General features: G+C 39.1%; 1 pseudogene; it reads left to right on the top strand.

Moving 5' to 3' along the window:
- The first annotated feature begins 6,178 nt into the window (after nucleotides 1-6,178).
- Nucleotides 6,179-9,957, top strand: LOC132886665 (regulator of G-protein signaling 21-like; annotated as a pseudogene).
- Nucleotides 9,958-17,510: the final 7,553 nt, after the last annotated feature.

The following is a 17,510-nucleotide window of genomic DNA, read 5'->3' on the forward strand; positions in this document are numbered from 1 at the left end:
ATGCATATTGCAAGAACTGTATATGACGCATTGTGAGTTTAGGATGATTCAAGGTTGTGTGTGAAACAGAGCTAAAGTCAATGCTAATGTGAATCATGTGATTAAATGGATGCATCAGTTTAAAAAAAAAAAAAGTTTTATTTATACATGTTGCAAGAAATGCACATGACATGACATGACAGATCATGACCGAAGTATAATAAGGCTCCATCTGAAATAGAGTCAAATGTATAATTTAATAAATCACTAATATGACTCATGTGATGAAATGCATGCATCATTTAATACAATTCGAACATATAGTAAGAAATCCATACAGGTTTGTATGATGGTATGATAAGGTTCTCTCTGAAAAAGTTAAATGCTAAAGTGAATCAGGTGAATTATATGAATCGGATGAATCATGTGATAAAATGCATGCATCACTGAATAAAACTGAATTCATGCATATTGCAAGAAAAGCATGCAACCTGAGTATTATAAGGTTTGACAAACAGTGGAAAAGAGACCCTTAGAAAACCCAGGCCTTGATATGTAAGTTGAACCACCAACTGAATCATGCTAATGCATTATTATTTTTTTTTCCAGGAAGGACATTTGCACTGTTTAAATCTATGTTAAGCAGCACGTGAATGACGGAAAGTGGAAAATATGACATAGGCGTCAGCTGCAGGTTTACAACGAGCTGAGTCCGATGTTGTACAATAGGCAAATTGGTGGCATGATGAGTTCAACCACACTCCATTTGCCTACAACCAGATTTCCATTCAGCGATTTTAATGTCATGCTTTTTAATTTGATTGTTTGATTGATTGATTGATTGTTTTAAGGGTACACTGACCAGCCAAAGCCAGACCATCACATTAGTTTGGTCAAAAGTTTTTAGTAGTTAAACCCTGTGATGACCTGGCGACTTGTCCAGAGTGTACCCCGCCTCTCGCCTGTAGTCAGCTGGGATAGGCTCCAGCTTGCCTGCGACCCTGTAGAACAGGATAAAGCGGCTAGAGATAATGAGATGAGATGAGAGACCATGTAGCCTACTTAAGAGTCAAATCAATAGGTAGAATAAACTCTGGAGTTCATCTGAGACCAATCAGATTTTACATAGAGAACTATTCCAGAGAAAGTTTTGTGTCCTACTTTGTTTACTATATTACAACCAATCTTTATCTCCCAAGTCTCTACAAATAAAGGAAGTTATGGATTAAAAAAAAAAATCAAGCCTTGAAACTAAAAGCTTTGTCACAAGTAAGATTGCAGAGCAATATTGTAGAATTATTTCTATTTCTAATAACTACTACTATAGCCCAGGAGTAATAGGGTTATACCCGGAACAAATTAGTAACAAGCTGAAAATTTCAGAATATGTTCAGAATACATTTAGGAATAACATACTAAAAGTCCCCGGAAATCCCCCTTGTGCTCTCTGAGAAATTCAAGATGGCGTCCAAAATGACCGCCAAATGGAGATCTCAGGCCCAAAACAAAATATTAATGCAATTAAAAGGTCAGAATATATGTTTTGTAGGGTAGGAGAGTAAATTCCAACATGTGTGTATTAATTACATTGTGTATTAACATTATATAATAACAATGTACACATTATTATAACAGTATATTTGTGTATAATGTGTTTGCTTGCCATGTCTGGTTAGATTGTCATATTTTTGGCACTTCACCAGTTCACATTTATGAATGTGCACAGTACTATGAATGCGTGTAGGTTTCATCCAGTCCGATCCTTGAATCAAGTATCAATCTTGAAACGCCCTGGCCCATAAATTTACATCCAAGAAGAAATAACAATGACTGTTATGACAAAATAATCGTTATGGTATCATGAAGATATCTCATATGTTTTTGAAATGGCTTCAGTTCTTAATGTTTAGGACTAATAATTACAGACTTATAATTGTAAATCTATACATGTGCTATTTAATGTACACTACCGATTATAGAGTGTGGATCCATTGGTTACTCGTTCACTCCGTATCATCCTATTCTGTTCACAAAACAACAAACACAATTACTAGGGGTTGGAGCACTTATTTTCATTAATATTAATTAAAGTAAATTGGTGGTGTAAAATGAAAAATGGCATGTTAAAAGGTCATGCTGAGTTCAGTCATTTTTAAAAGGTCATGCTGAGTTTAGTCATTTTTTGTCCGAACACACTGGCATTGCTAGTAGTAAAGACTGGCGCTAGAAACTCAAAGATTAATTTTTTTCCACCCTTAAACAAGCTTGAATAAATTCCCTACTTCATTGATGGTACAACAAAGGTCCAAGCATTACAACTGAGGCACTGAGAAGTGTTTAAGTCTACTCATTGTTTATAAGCAAGAGCTTTTATTGAGGCAGACCTTTTTGTCATGAAAGTCGCCGGAATGTTGAAGAAGTGTACTGAAACAGCTTGCCATTGTAGTTTTAGAAGATAGAGTTCTCAAATTTAATTTCCCTTTAATATTTTATCAAAGCTTAAAGATGCACTAAGGAAATTGATGTCTAATTGTTGTCTTACATTATGTTCATGTATGTAGGTAGCCTACTAAGCTAATCTGTCAATCATGTCAACCATCAAATTCCATGTAATTTCCACATTAATGACCTTGTAATCTTGGTTAATTTTAATTTTAACAGTGTGACAATGGTGAATTTGCATTGCTTGTATGAGAGAACATATAATTTAACATTTTAATTGCATTTATATTATGTTTTATCCCTGAGATATTGAAAAATCTCCAATCGGCGGCCATTTTGGACGCCATCTTGAATTTCTCAGAGAGCACAAGGTGGATTCCCGGGGACTTTTAGTATGTTATTCCTAAGGGTATTCTGAACACATTCTGAAAAATTCAGCTTGTTACTAATTTGTTCCGGGTTGGACTCAATTTTGAGCTAATGCTCTTGGGCTACTACTACTACTAATAATAATAATAATAAGCTTAGAAGTCCCATGTTCAAGGATTCCCCCTAATGGAAGGTGTGTGCACTCAGGTCGGAGGGTAAATCAGAGCTGTTGGGAAAGTTACAAGGGATGAAAGTCACAGGTTTGAAAACATTCAAAAAACTGAATTTAATCAGATGCACAATGATGCAAATTAGTAGGATTTTAAGCATCATTCTAATTTAGACTGAGGGTTATGGACTTATTAACTACCGGGGTATTAAAATATGATTTGTACATTTACGTCCACATTAGTTAGCTTAAATATTGCATCAGTTTTACACTGGCTCTCCTCAAGCTACATTAGGTGTCCAAAACTGAGATGGATATAATAATAATAATAATAATAATAATAATAATAATAATAATAATAATAATACATTTTCGATTTTTCAAAGATTTTCATCCATTTTTTAGAACACAAGTAAATAAAAAAGGTGTGTTCTTATAAACTGAAAGCAATAGGCAGTAAAGTTCATAAGCTTGAATTACAACCTCAAATCAGAAAAAAAGTTGGGACGGTCTGTTGAGGTGAAATTAAAACTGAAAAACAATGACTTGTAAATAATCGTTGACCTGTATTGCATTCAAAACATTACAACAGCACCTTATTTGATATTTTACCTCGTGAATTTTATTTAATATTTTTTTCCCTCAAAATAAACATTTTTCCGTTTTGATTCTTGCAACACCGTTCAAAAAAAGTTGGGACATACGTTAAAGAAGCATTTACCACTTTATAATGTTCCCGGCGGCACGGTGGTGTAGTGGTTAGCGCTGTCGCCTCACAGCAAGAAGGTCCTGGGTTCGAGCCCCGGGGCCGGCGAGGGCCTTTCTGTGTGGAGTTTGCATGTTCTCCCCGTGTCCGCGTGGGTTTCCTCCGGGTGCTCCGGTTTCCCCCACAGTCCAAAGACATGCAGGTTAGGTTAACTGGTGACTCTAAATTGACCGTAGGTGTGAATGTGAGTGTGAATGGTTGTCTGTGTCTATGTGTCAGCCCTGTGATGACCTGGCGACTTGTCCAGGGTGTACCCTGCCTTTCGCCCGTAGTCAGCTGGGATGGGCTCCAGCTTGCCTGCGACCCTGTAGAAGGATAAAGCAGCTAGAGATAATGAGACGAGATGAGATAATGTTCCCATTCCTTCTCACACAACACTTAAAAGATGTTTAGGGACTGAAGACACCAAGTGATGAAGTGTTTCAGGTGTTATTTTGTCCCGTTCTTCCTGCAAACAGGTCTTAAGGTATATCTGTTTCAAAATTCACCACACATTTTCTGTTGGGGACAGAGGGAACAGGCACCCTCATCTTCCACAGCCACGCCTTTGTAATGTGTGTAGAATGTGGTTTTGCATTGTCATGTTGAAATCTCCCTGGAAAAGATGTCATCTTGAAGGCAGCATATGTTGCTCCAAAATCTCAATGTACTTTTCTGCATTATTGCTCCATCACAGAAGTGTAAGTTACCTTTACCAAGGGCACTGACACAACCCCATGCTGTGACACACCTTGGCTTTTGGATTTGTTCCTGGTAACAGTCCAGATGGTCCTTCTTGTACAATAAAAGACCTGGAATACTGATTCATCTGACCACAATACACGTTCCCACTGTGTAATGGTCCATCCTAGATGCCTCCGAGCCCAGAGAAGTCAATGGTGCTTCTGGACACAGTTAACATAAGGCTGCCTTTTTGCGCAGTCAAGTTTTAATTGGTGTTTGTGGATGTCACTCAGTATTGTAGAGCCTGACAAAGGTTTGCCAAAGTAATCCCGAGCCCATGTGGTTCTGTCAGCTATAAATGAATGATGGTTCTTGATGCAGTGAGGGATCGGAGATCACAGGTGTTCAGATTAGGCTTGAGCCCTTGCCCTTTACGCACCGAAATTCCTCCAGATTCCTTGAATCGTTTTATGATATTATACACCGTAGAGGGTGAAATATCCAAGTCTCTTCATATGTTTCTTTGAGAAACATTGATTTTCTTTTGAGAAACATTTCAGTAATTTTCCTCATGCATCTGTGGAGAAACTGGAGATCTTCAGCCCATCTTTGCTCCTCAAAAACTAGGCCTTTCCTGGATACTGATTTTGTACCAAATCATGATGACAATCACTTGTTGACATCACCTGTTTCAAATCACAGCATTATTGACCAAATTGTGATTTAGTCCTGGGTATGACTTTAAACTGCAACCGGTGGGGAGTCTCAGGTCCGGGAGGACTTGAGCATTGGAGAAAGTGGAGTTACCCCTTAATCACCATTGCTCCCAGGTCCACTCTGACCCGGAGTGGTAGCACCTGCCTGGGTTCCAGCTATGGGTTAAATAGTACATCACCAATAAGGTGCTGGCAGCAGGGCGCTTTTTGGTGCAATGTGGCAAATGAACCCAACAGGGTCAATGGCACACCACCAGATGGCATGCGGAAGAGCCACTCAAATGGCCAATGGATGGCATCACTCGGCAAGTCAGTTGTCACTGCAGGGCAACTTCCATACTTGTCAGGTCTATGGCACTTTCGTGCACCACTTGGCACCAGGTCTGGAGGTCCAGAGAGACAATACAATGGGGACACGACATCGTTTGTCTTACCTTACTGTGCAGGGCGCTTTGTTAGGAGAGGAGAATAGTATGCGAGAGCTCACGAGACCAGACATTCTGTGGCGGCTCGGCCGGGCCATTCATGCCGCCACTACAGGCGATTCTGTCGCTCTGGTGCAGGCCTCACAGCCCATCTGTGTTTCTGCGCATCCTAATGAAGCAGTCATTATCGCTAGCGATGGACAGCCGCCGCCGATGACAATTATTGTGATTTGATTTTTGTTGCAAGCCTGAAACCTGCAACACAAATCAAATCCCAGTAATGAAGTGATTTGAAACAGGTGATGTCAACAGGTGACTGTGATCATTTTTGTGTAAAACATCAGAACATGGTGGATGGGGTTTTTTCCTCTTCAGGTTTACATATTAGTGGCCTGCTTCCTTGATGGTTAAAGTTTCTTTTGAAATAAAATGGAGTTGAAAAATAAGTAACTTTCATGCAGAAATGACATAACAGGCTACTACCAGACCTGATGTTTCATTCTGAAGTATTTTGATGAATTATATAAGCAGTAAGCAATAGCTTTTCACATTTTACCCAATTTTGTTTCGGTAATGGATCATCTCTCTTTATTAAAATATTTTTCACTTCATCTATCAACCCCACCCCCACCCCCCATGGACCAAATGGAAGTTCTCATGTTAAGCATGGCGTCATCTAGGTCTTAACTTAGATCGGAAGAGGCTTCCCCACAAGTCCTGCGGTGAGGTGACCCTCCCAAACGGAACTTTGCATGTTAATTTCCATCCTTTCTATTCATGGAGGTAGTCCTGTTCAGATGCCTTCGACAGTCCCACACACTGGCACAGAGTGTACAGCGCGCAGATCCTGAGCACTGGAGTGGCAAAAATGGCCATAAAGTGAGTTCGTTTAGGATTCAATTTGTACTCTGGACATGTAATAGCACTTTAATGCACTGATTTCTTGCTAGTTCAATATGAAGTGTGTTGTCTGTATTTTACAATGAGAGAATTTAGTGGAATGAATTTCATACTAAATGCTCGGGGTTGTAAAGTAATTCTGATTTTCTAGCCTTTGTGACTAGTGAAAGATCTAATTGTAATTTTGAAGGGTAGATTTTGTTGCTTTGCCAAGGAACCTGTTGAAGATGTTACAGTTTGGAGCGAGTCAATCGAAAAGCTACTGGAGTCCCAAGGTAAGAAGCTACGTTTCAGTTTTTATTCGGTGTTCTGTTGAGTTTGTGAGCAGAATTTAAGAGCAAAAATTTTTTAAAAGACAAACTCAATACACTAAAAACAAACACTGAATGTCCGAGTCGTGAACTTTGCTTACTTTACGAGACTATCGTCACATTGGAGTGGTTCAACTTTCAGTGAATGTACTTATATAATATCTGTTAAAACGGGATTAAAAACTCATTATTCAATTGATTGAAATAAAGAGAATCTTAAAAAAACATTACAAAGGAAGAAAAAGCAAGAGTAATACTGAAATACTTGAAGGTCTTCGTGTTTTAAGGTGCTTTGGATAATTCAAATCTGTACGTCAGCATTCAAATTGGAGCTTCTCAACAACAAGCCAACACCCAAAATGGAGTCTTTTATTTTTAACAGAAAAATCTTTCAAAAACCTGTTTATATCGTGATTTCTTGTTGTTCTGATTTTTTTTTCCGCACTGTAGCTGGGTTGCAGGCCTTCACAGACTTCCTGAAGTCCGAGTACAGTGATGAAAACATCAGGTTCTGGAAAGCTTGTGAGGACTACAGGCACATCACATGCAGGACGGAAATGACCTGTGAGGCCAATAGGATCTACTCTGAGTTTGTACAAACGGAGGCTCCCAGCCAGGTATGTTGGATCTCAGTTCGTTGAAGTGATTGACAGTGTTGGGTGTGATCTGGAGATGTAGTGAAGGTACCTCTTAACGAACGTGTTTCATGCTCTTGTTTGGATGTGTACAGATGTATCAATAATTACATCATTGTTTGACTAAAGTGCTAAACAATTCTAAAATGATGAAGATAATAATGTTCAACATGCGAAGATAACAGAACTAGCATCCATTTGTTTCCAGATCAACATTGACTGTAAGACTCGAGCGATAATAAAACAAAACATATCAGACCCGGATGTGGCAATCTTCGAAACGGCCCAAGCTCTGATCTACAGGCTCATGACGAGGGACTCTTACCCGCGGTTTTTAAAATCTGACATCTACCAAAGGTTGCTGCAGAAATGAGGCCACACCTGACTTCTCTAGGATTAAATGTCTTTAAGAGTGTGTTTGGTTCCTAGGGAAATGCACATACATGTTCGTTCAGACTGAACCGCTGAGTTCCAATGGAGTTCTATCATAAATAGCCGCTCTCAATAGGTCATGTGGAACTGAGGAACTAAATGCTCTTCAGAATAGATTATAGTGATTTACTCAATATGACAGTATACTGCACCTTTACCAAAAAAAACTCAATTTCGTCAACCACAGATATGCATATTAGAGACCTAGATAGAGCACTAGTGATGCCCAGTGATGTTCAGTGAGATGAGACAGAATCAAAGATATTTATTTTCTGAAGAAAGAAATGCTTGAATATTGAAAAGATTTTTTTTCTGAAAAAAAAAAAATACGGGGTGTTTCAAAAAATTTGATATTATTTGAGATGTAAACATCCCAGAAACTATATAGTCTACGCAAATGAAACTGGACAGGCTTAATGTTGAGCAATATACGATTCATTTCTCAAAATTTGAACAAGAAATTCAAAGGTATATGGATTCCATGAACGATTTCACTAATTTTCAATATTCGCGCCAGATCCTGGCGGTCATCCAGATCCTTTTGCCCTGCACACACAGACAGCCTTTCTCTTTGACCTTTCTGCACCATGTCCAAATCTGCATTGCAGTTGGTGCATTTTCAGAGAATTTTCTCATAAATGCACGCTGCGCAGTCTTGTTTGACTGTGTTCGAGCGTCCTCTAAAACAAAAAACGCGTTTTTTTCCCCCAATGAATGGCATTTCTATACCTAAAAAGATAAAAACAAAAAACATTAAGAGATAAAATTTTGACCTGTTTCCACACATGCTCAAAAAAAACTCAAGGTCAATTGAACGAGAATTGGCAAAGTTACTAGATTGTGAAATGATATCCAATTTTATTTATTTTTTTTTTTTGAAACACCCTGTATAGAATAATAAAACTTGAGTCTTACCACTCAGGCACGACAAATCTACAACGCTATTGAAAATCGGCACTACAAATTATTAGCAAAGTCTTGAATCAACTCGAAATATCGTGTAGTGTTTTAAAAATCTGGCATCACCAACATTTACAAAGTCAGGTACTTTGTAAAAGTTAGAGTAGTCTTAGCTAGGCAAATTTTGCAAGCAGCTTTTGCTTGTACAGAAAAGAGTAAGTAGCTAGCTTACTTACGATGAATGTTCATGTACAACAAGACAAAACGATGCAAATAAGCTCGACTGATTGAACTTTAACATAAAAAGCTGAGAATCTAGCTAGAGAAAACTGGATAGTTATCTTACTTAGCTCGGAAACGTTGCAGATTTCAACTTTTACCATAACTTGAATTTTGTTACAAATGGTCTGGCATGTAGGAAAACGTAGAAGACAATTTTCTGCAAACATTTTTGGAATTACAAACGTGGATCACATGCTCGAGGTCTCACATACGTATATCTGTGAACACAACCCAATTGTCTTTGAATGATTGTCCATATCAAAAATGTGCCAACGTAAACTCACCATCAATCTTAGATTTACCTGGTAACTAGCACACTCTAAGTAAATATAATCGAGAGCGTATTGCATATCGAGACTGACAAACATCATTCTGTGGACCAGGTTATATTTTACAGAAACTTGATGCACATTGTATTAGTGTGCAACGTAGAATAAGGTTGTAGTCAAATTTGTGGTGTGCTCAGCTTTTAAGTATAACAAGTGCAAGGTTTTTTTTTTTAATGTGCTTTTGTTTGCATAAAGACTTTTTTTCTAAGAAATACTGTATGTGTGTGTGTGGCGGCCTGAGAAAACACTTTCCAAGGTGAAATTTTGAGCTTTTATAGAATTCGTTAACTGCATAAACTGGCTTCTCTTTTGCAGATATAACAATCAGAACTTTATAAAGTTACCGCTAAAATGTGTGACATTCACTCTCAAAACATTTCCACTCTGTTGAAGCAAAATCTATTGACCACGTCTTAAATTTGAGGTTGAAAAACCTCCATTTTCGCCAGTTTTTCCCAGGTCACCACACATATGGTAAATTCTTATTTGTGCGGATTCGGGACACGTAAAAGTCATCTATGTACCAGATGCGAAACTATATAGCGTTCTTCTTTCTTTTTTTTTTAATTCTAATTTTTATGAACTAGCTGTAAAACATCATGTTCTGTATAAGTATAAAATCACACAGTCAAATGTTGTTGTCATGCCATTAGTAGTAACGCAGCGTAATTTCATCTCTGCAAAAAAAGTTTGGATTGTGAAATAAAATTTTAAACTTTGCCCAAGGAAAGCTTGTGCTTTGTGTGATGTGAGTTATTCATTTATATGATGTTGGTTAAAAGGTTTCATCAGAATCTCATTTCCTTTCAGTTTGAGATACTTGTTGGTGTTTTCTCAGAAAAAGAACAGACAGCTTACTCTCTTGGAATTTCCTGTGCGAATAAAAGTGTCCACGTAACTAAACCCCATCCATATTGAATATGGTGCGTTTCAATGTTGTTCAGGTGAAATTTCTCTTAATTTCCTTTCATTCAGCAGTCACACAGTCTGTCTGATGGACGGTAGGTGGCAACACTGTGCTGCAAAATGGCGTGGAAGCTTCTTGCCTCATTTCATTTGCATTTATTGGTTTGGTAATCTTTTACTCATAGTGACTTGCGAGTCCAGAGTGAGGACACATCCGCTTGAGGGTTGTGGGACTTGATCAGAAACCCAACAGTGGCTTTGTGTCAGGCTTCAAATTCAAACTCAAGCTGTGTTACAGCATGACTCTTTCTTGCTGGTGGATATATATCACTTTACTCAAATTACCTGAATATTTACTCTTTGATTACCATTTCTAACATTTCAAAAGTCTTACTCCTTACATTTTTAATTCACAATTTTCAAATTATCAAAGTCTGGATGGGAAAAAAAAACCCTACACATTCAATCAATTGTGATTCTGTGCACTTGAACTATATTCACAACAATAACCATATCTCATCTCATTATCTGTAGCCACTTTATCCTGTTCTACAGGGTCGCAGGCAAGCAGGGCTAACCATATCCTAACCAAAAAAAAAAAAAAAGTGCCTACGTTTATGGAAAACTTACTTCCTTATATTTTAAAGTATTTGAATGCGAATTCAATCAATCAATTTGTCATTACTGTATTAAAATTTATATTTTAAACATCAATTCAACCCCATAGTCCAGCAAATGAATAAAAAAGAGACAATCCACAAATGGAAAATTTGTATAATTTCAAACATGTGATGAAGCCATGGCCTAATGGTTAGAGAAGCAGCTTTGTGACCAAAAGGTTGCTGGTTTGAGTCCCCGGACCAGCCGAAATGCTCTTGAGCAAGGCACCTAACCCCCCATGCTGCTCTGGGTACGGTATGTTGTATGTCACTCTGGATAAAAATGCCTATAATAATGATGGACTGAAGCTAATTTCATAAAAAGGAAACTTTTCAGCTGACTTATTTTACTTTTTACATTAAAACTTTGAACTTCCATGAAAACATAACCTTATTGGCTTCTCTGAATATCATCCTGACACGATTTGCCATCATTTGCACTGTACTTCGTTCCTTACTCCTGCTTACTCATAATAAAATTAGGTTCAGGTCCAAATTACTAATCAGCAGTAAGTGCATCCGGTTAAGTCGCAAGAAAATGAAAGGTAGTACAAAACGAAGCATTGATGTTTAAGAGCCGGAACAGGAACATAATCCATCTGTTCTTGCCAAAATTATAATAGCTTGATATTTCTCTTGTCAAGAACGTCACACTATCATGGAATATTCAACTATAAATACACAGCTGGCTCTGAATATGAAATGAAAGCAGCTGAAACTTGATACGTGTCTACGACTTTGCCTTTGAGTCCATTTTATTACATTTGAATATAAAATATCAGCTTTAATTCTGAGGTCTACTGTATCTCGGGTAATCACTGTCCATTCCATTGGACAAGATGAAAACAATACCTTGGGGGTTATTCATTCAAAACAGCATTTTTTTGTTTACTTTTTATGCAAAACAACATCAGAAAAAGAAAAAAAAAAGCCTGTGAACAGTTCTACAGCTTTCCTATTATCAAAATGCCATAATCTAAGAATACACCATTGGGAAAAGCCTATGAGCTCCAGTTATCCCAAGTAGACTAATTTTACTAGCATTAGCCAAGTTAGATAAAATAGCTAATTAGCTAATTGACAGTAAACTAGTTCACGGTTTTCCCCCACAAGTCGACACAAGTGGGATTTCCGTATATGAGCTTACCAGAACAACGAAAGCTACTTTGTTCATCACTGACATATTTCGCTACAGAATCACAAACTTTTTGTGGTTTCTCACCCTGTAAAAGGATGCCAGAGAACTTAAAAAAAAAAAACAGCTGTAGCATCAACTTTAAGACTTGAATCATGCTCTTCTGCAATCAGTGATTTTCAACAGAAAACATGCACTCAACCAGTCAACAGAATAAGCTTATATATATATATATATATATATATATATATATATATACACACACACAGTGCAATGCAATAATGAGTACACCCTCTTTGAAAAGTAACATTTCACACAATATGACAAGGAACACAAAGATATATTTCCAAAATGTTCCCAGACTGAGACCCCGTCCACACGTAGCCGGGTATCTGCTAAATCGAAGATATTTTTCTACGTTTTGGCCTGTCATCCACATGAAAACACATCAAAAATGAATATTTTAAAAAACTCCGGGCAAAGTGAAGATTTTTGAAAACTCCGTGTATGCCTTTTCGTGTGGACAGAGCTAACCGGAGGTTTGCGTTTTAGAATGTCACAATCTGCACCAAAAAAATGACAACAAATCTGCCCTGACGTCAAACGTGCGACCTTTGTTTACTGCAGAAGCCAGATTAAGCATGGACTTAAGCTAGCCGCCCACTACGGCGATCCACGCGGTACCGAACCGACCCATTTCAGAGCCGACTCCCGACAGGGCACGCACATATCCCCCGACTGTTGACGAGTGCAGTCGCGATTGAAGCGACACGTGACAACTTAATAGCTTTGTGATTGGCTATTGGATATAGTTACTGTTAAATCCAACACTTGAAGATGCTACAGGCTGAATTACAAATGACACAACATGGAATATGTAGCGCACTAGCTAGGCTGCATGAGCTATTATTTCCAACCTTAAATAGTGCACTTGTATAGGGGAGTTAAAGCGATTTGGAATTCAGCCACACAACTTGAGCAGAGTGGCTTTCCAGCCCACTGTGTCTATGGATAAAGCTTCAGTCTATGGAATTACAGTATATACCTGCATTAGGTGCTACCAACACGTATTTCTCGCGCTAGAAATTGTGTTTAATGATGTCACGTGTTATATGCGAAAGATATGATTGGCTATTGCTAGCGACTCTCGCCGATCAGTCTGGCTCCCGATTCGTTTTTCGAATCGGCTGTGAGATGAGTCGGGACCATCGAAAACTAGTCTTTACGCCTGACTCGCGACTTCAGTTGGCTCGGTACGCTGAAAATCGGCATAGTGTGCGGCTAGCTAAAGAGTAATGGATCGGAGTAGTGCCTTGAAAGCGTTAATTATTGTGCAGGTGCTATTTACATGTTTAATTTTAGAAGCCCAACTACTGCTCCAAGAGCACAGGCGATGTGATTAGGGGGTAGGATTTGGGGAAATAATGCCATCTACAGGTTGGGAATGCTTATGAATGTGATTGAAAACGCAGATGTTCGGTTATGTGTGGAAGGGATTTTTTTCGAAGACGAGGTGGTGTGGATAAAACATTTTTATAAACGGAGGGGGGGGAAATGTTCGGTTTTAAAAATACCCGGCTACGTGTGTACATGGCATAAGTTAAACACAGGTTCTGTTGAGCTTTTGAACTCAAAACAAAGGCTAATAATATAACTTAAATGATTTTTATTTCAGTTTTACTGAAATTTGTGTGGTGCAGAAATGAGTACACCCCACTGAAGGGCTCTGAGTAAAGCAACTTTTTAGGCTACCAATGTGGACCTGAACAAACAATTAACCACAGGTGAGTCTAATTAGTCATTACACAGGTGTTAATTAGGCAGTTGGCTACAAAAGGCCGTTACCTAAAGCAAACCACCCTTTCCCATTTCCTACTGTCAGCAATGGCACCTCATGGCCAGGAAACGTCTCTGGATCTGAGAAAGCGGATTATTGCTTTACACAAGAGAGGTGAGGGCTACAAGAAGATCAGTAAAGCCTTACTTATCAGTAAGAACACGGTTGCAAAAGTGATCCAAAAATTCAAGACAGATGGAACTGCAGCCAAAGTACAGAGACGTACAGGCCGGCCAAGAAAATTAACACCCAGGCAGGAGCGGCTTGTAATGAGAAAAGTTGAGGAAAATCGGCATGCAAGTGCACAACAGGTATCTAAGGAAGTAGAGACTGAAATTGGAGTGAATGTGTCACGTGACACAATATGCCGTACAGTGCAGCGGAATGGCATGCATGGGTGTCGTCCCCGAAGGAAGCCTCTCCTAAAGCCCAGTCACAAAAAAGCCCGTCTAGAGTTCGCCAGGGCACATGCAGAAAAGGATGAAGGCTACTGGGACTCTATACTCTGGAGTGATGAGACCAAAATCAATCTTTTTGGAACTGATGGCTTCAAAACAGTCTGGCGTCGCAAGGGTGAGGAGTACAAGGAAAAATGCATGGTGCCCACAGTGAAACATGGAGGGGGTAGTGTTCTTATGTGGGGTTGCATGAGTGCTGCGGGTGTTGGAGAACTGCATTTCATTGATGGCATCATGAATTCTCAAATGTACTGCTCTATACTGAAAGCTAAGATGCTTCCATCACTTCGGGCCGTTGGTCGTCATGCTATTTTTCAACATGACAATGACCCAAAACACACATCTAAGGCCACTGCTGACTTTCTGAAGAGGAACAGGGTGAGAGTGATTCCATGGCCAAGTATGTCACCTGATCTGAACCCTATAGAGCATCTTTGGGGAATACTGAAGAGGCAGGTTGAGCATCACTCTCCATCCAACATCCAGGCTCTGAAAGATGTCATCCTTGAAGAATGGAAAAAGATTGATGTAGCCAAATGTTGTCAACTTGTGCACTCCATGCCAAGGAGACTTGGGGCTGTCATTGCAAATAATGGAGGCCATACAAAGTACTAAATGTACTGGATGTAATTGAGTTTGTTGTGGGGTGTACTCACTTTTGCTCCACCCCACTTTCACGGAAACAGAAAAATATGTAATTTAAGGCATCTTTTCACCTTTCTGCTTGAGTTATAATGTAAGAACATAGTGCAATAAACATCATCAAGGAACTGTTTGGGACATATTGTTTGTGTTCATTTTACACGGAGTGCAGAATTATTAGGCAAGTTGTATTTTTGAGGATTAGTTTTATTATTGAACAACAACTATGTTCTCAATCAAACAAAAAGACTCATAAATATCAAAGCTGAATATGTATGGAAGTTAGAGTGGGGTGTTTTTAGTTTTGGCCATTTTAGGAGAATATGTATGTGTTCAGGTAACTTTCACTGTGCAGAATTATTAGGCAACTTAATAAAAACCAAATGTGTAGCCATTTCACTTATTTATTTTCACCAGGTACACTGATATGACAACTCCAGATTTGCAAATAAACATATCTGACATTCAAACACAAAACAAAAACAAAATCAGTGACCAATATAGCCACCCTTCTTCATGAGGACACTCAAAAGCCTTCCATCCATAGATTGTCAATTTCTTTATCTTCACGACCAACATTGTGTGCAGCAGCAACCACGGCCTCCCAGACGCTGTTCAGAGAGGTGTACTGTTTTCCCTCTTTGTAGACCTCACGTTTTATAATGGACCACAGGTTCTCTATGGGGTTTAGGTCAGGTGAACAAGGGGGCCATGTCATTATTTTTTTCACCTTTCAGACCTTTACTGGCTAGCCACACAGTAGAGTATTTGGACGCATGAGATGGAGCGTTATCCTGCATGAAAATCATGTTCTTCTTGAAAGATGCTGACTTTTTCCTATACCACTGCTTGAAGGTTTCTTCCAGGAACTGGCAGTAGGTCTGGGAGTTGAGTTTGAGTCCATCCTCAACTCGAAAAGGTCCAACAAGCTCGTCTTTGATGATACCAGCCCATAGCAGTACTCCACCTCCACCTTGCTGGCGTCCGAGTCGGAGTGGAGCTCCGTGCCCATTACTGATCCAGCCACAGGCCCATCCATCTGGCCCATCAAGAGTCACGCTCATCTCATCAGACCACAGCACCTTAGAAAAATCAGTCTTAAGATATTTCTTGGCCCAGTCTTGACGTTTTATCTTGTGTGCCTTACTCAGTGGTGGTCATTTTTCAGCCTTCCTTACCTTGGCCATGTCCCTCAGTATTGCACACCTTGTACTCTTTGACACTCCAGGAATGTTGCAACTCTGGAATATGGCAGAACTGGATGCTAATGGCTGCTTGTTAGCTTCACGCTTGATTTTCCGCAGATCATGTGCAGTTATTTTGCGCCTTTTTTTTCCCACACGTTTCTTTCGACCCTGTTGACTATTTGCAATGAAACGCTTGATTGTTCGGTGATCACGTTTCAACATCTTCGCAATTTCAAGAGTGCTGCATCCATCTGCAAGACATCTCACAATTTTAGACTTTTCAAAGTCGGTCAGATCTCTCTTCTGGCCCATTTTGCCAGAGGAAAAGAGGTTGCCTAATAATTATGCACACCTGATATAGGGTGTTGATGTCATTAGACCACACCCCCTCTCATTACACAGATGCACAGCACCTGATATACTTAATTGGTAGTAGGCTTTCAAGCCTAAACAGCTTGGAGTGGGACAACATGCATTAAAAGGATGTTGTGGTCAAAATACTCACTTGCCTAATAATTCTGCACTCAGTGTAATACTGTGAAAAATGTCGTTTTTCGGGGGGGTGTACTCATTATTGCATTGCACTGTATATATTTGCTCTTATCAGAGTAACAGGGTTGAGTCAAATGATTAGCAAATACATAAAATATGGTGACCTGGCGACTTGTCCAGGGTGTACCCCACCTTTCGCCCATAGTCAGCTGGGATAGGCTCCAGCTTGCCGAGACCCTGTAGAACAGGATAAAACGGCTAGAGATAATGAGATGAGATGGTTAACTAGAATGTGTGCTAATGATCTGAAAATGCCCTTCCACTTTCAAAGCGATCCCGTGAGTCATTAAAAATGTCGAAAGAAAGAGAATTTACCTCATGATCTTCAGGCAATTTGGATGATGCAACTTCCTGTTCAGCATGTGGCATGAGATGTTTGTTTTAATGAGTATACTTAAGTGTAAAGGAAATAAATGCTGTGAAGGAAATTTCAACTGACAAAAGACAATTTGTGTGAAAAATTATGAGCATTTATTAAGTTTACATGTCTGTTGAAGAGAGCGATCACTTCTATGTTCAGTAGCAAAATCTAGACAACAAATATACTGTATACACAGATCAGGCATATCATTAAAACCACTGAATAACATTGATTATCTCATTACAATGGCACCTGTCAAGGGGTGGGATATATTCAGAGGTGGACAGTAACGAAGTACATGTACTTGAGTCCTGCACTTAAGTACACTTTTTGAGTATCTGTACTTTACTTGAGTATTTTTTTTTAACTTCACTATATTTGCTAGGACGAGCTAGCTCGGTTTATCATGACACAGCCGCCTTCTCCAGGACTCCCGGTCGCTCATGGCAAAAGGC

Source organism: Neoarius graeffei, chromosome 1 (genome assembly GCF_027579695.1).
Source record: "Neoarius graeffei isolate fNeoGra1 chromosome 1, fNeoGra1.pri, whole genome shotgun sequence".
Taxonomy (NCBI): Eukaryota; Metazoa; Chordata; class Actinopteri; order Siluriformes; family Ariidae; genus Neoarius; species Neoarius graeffei.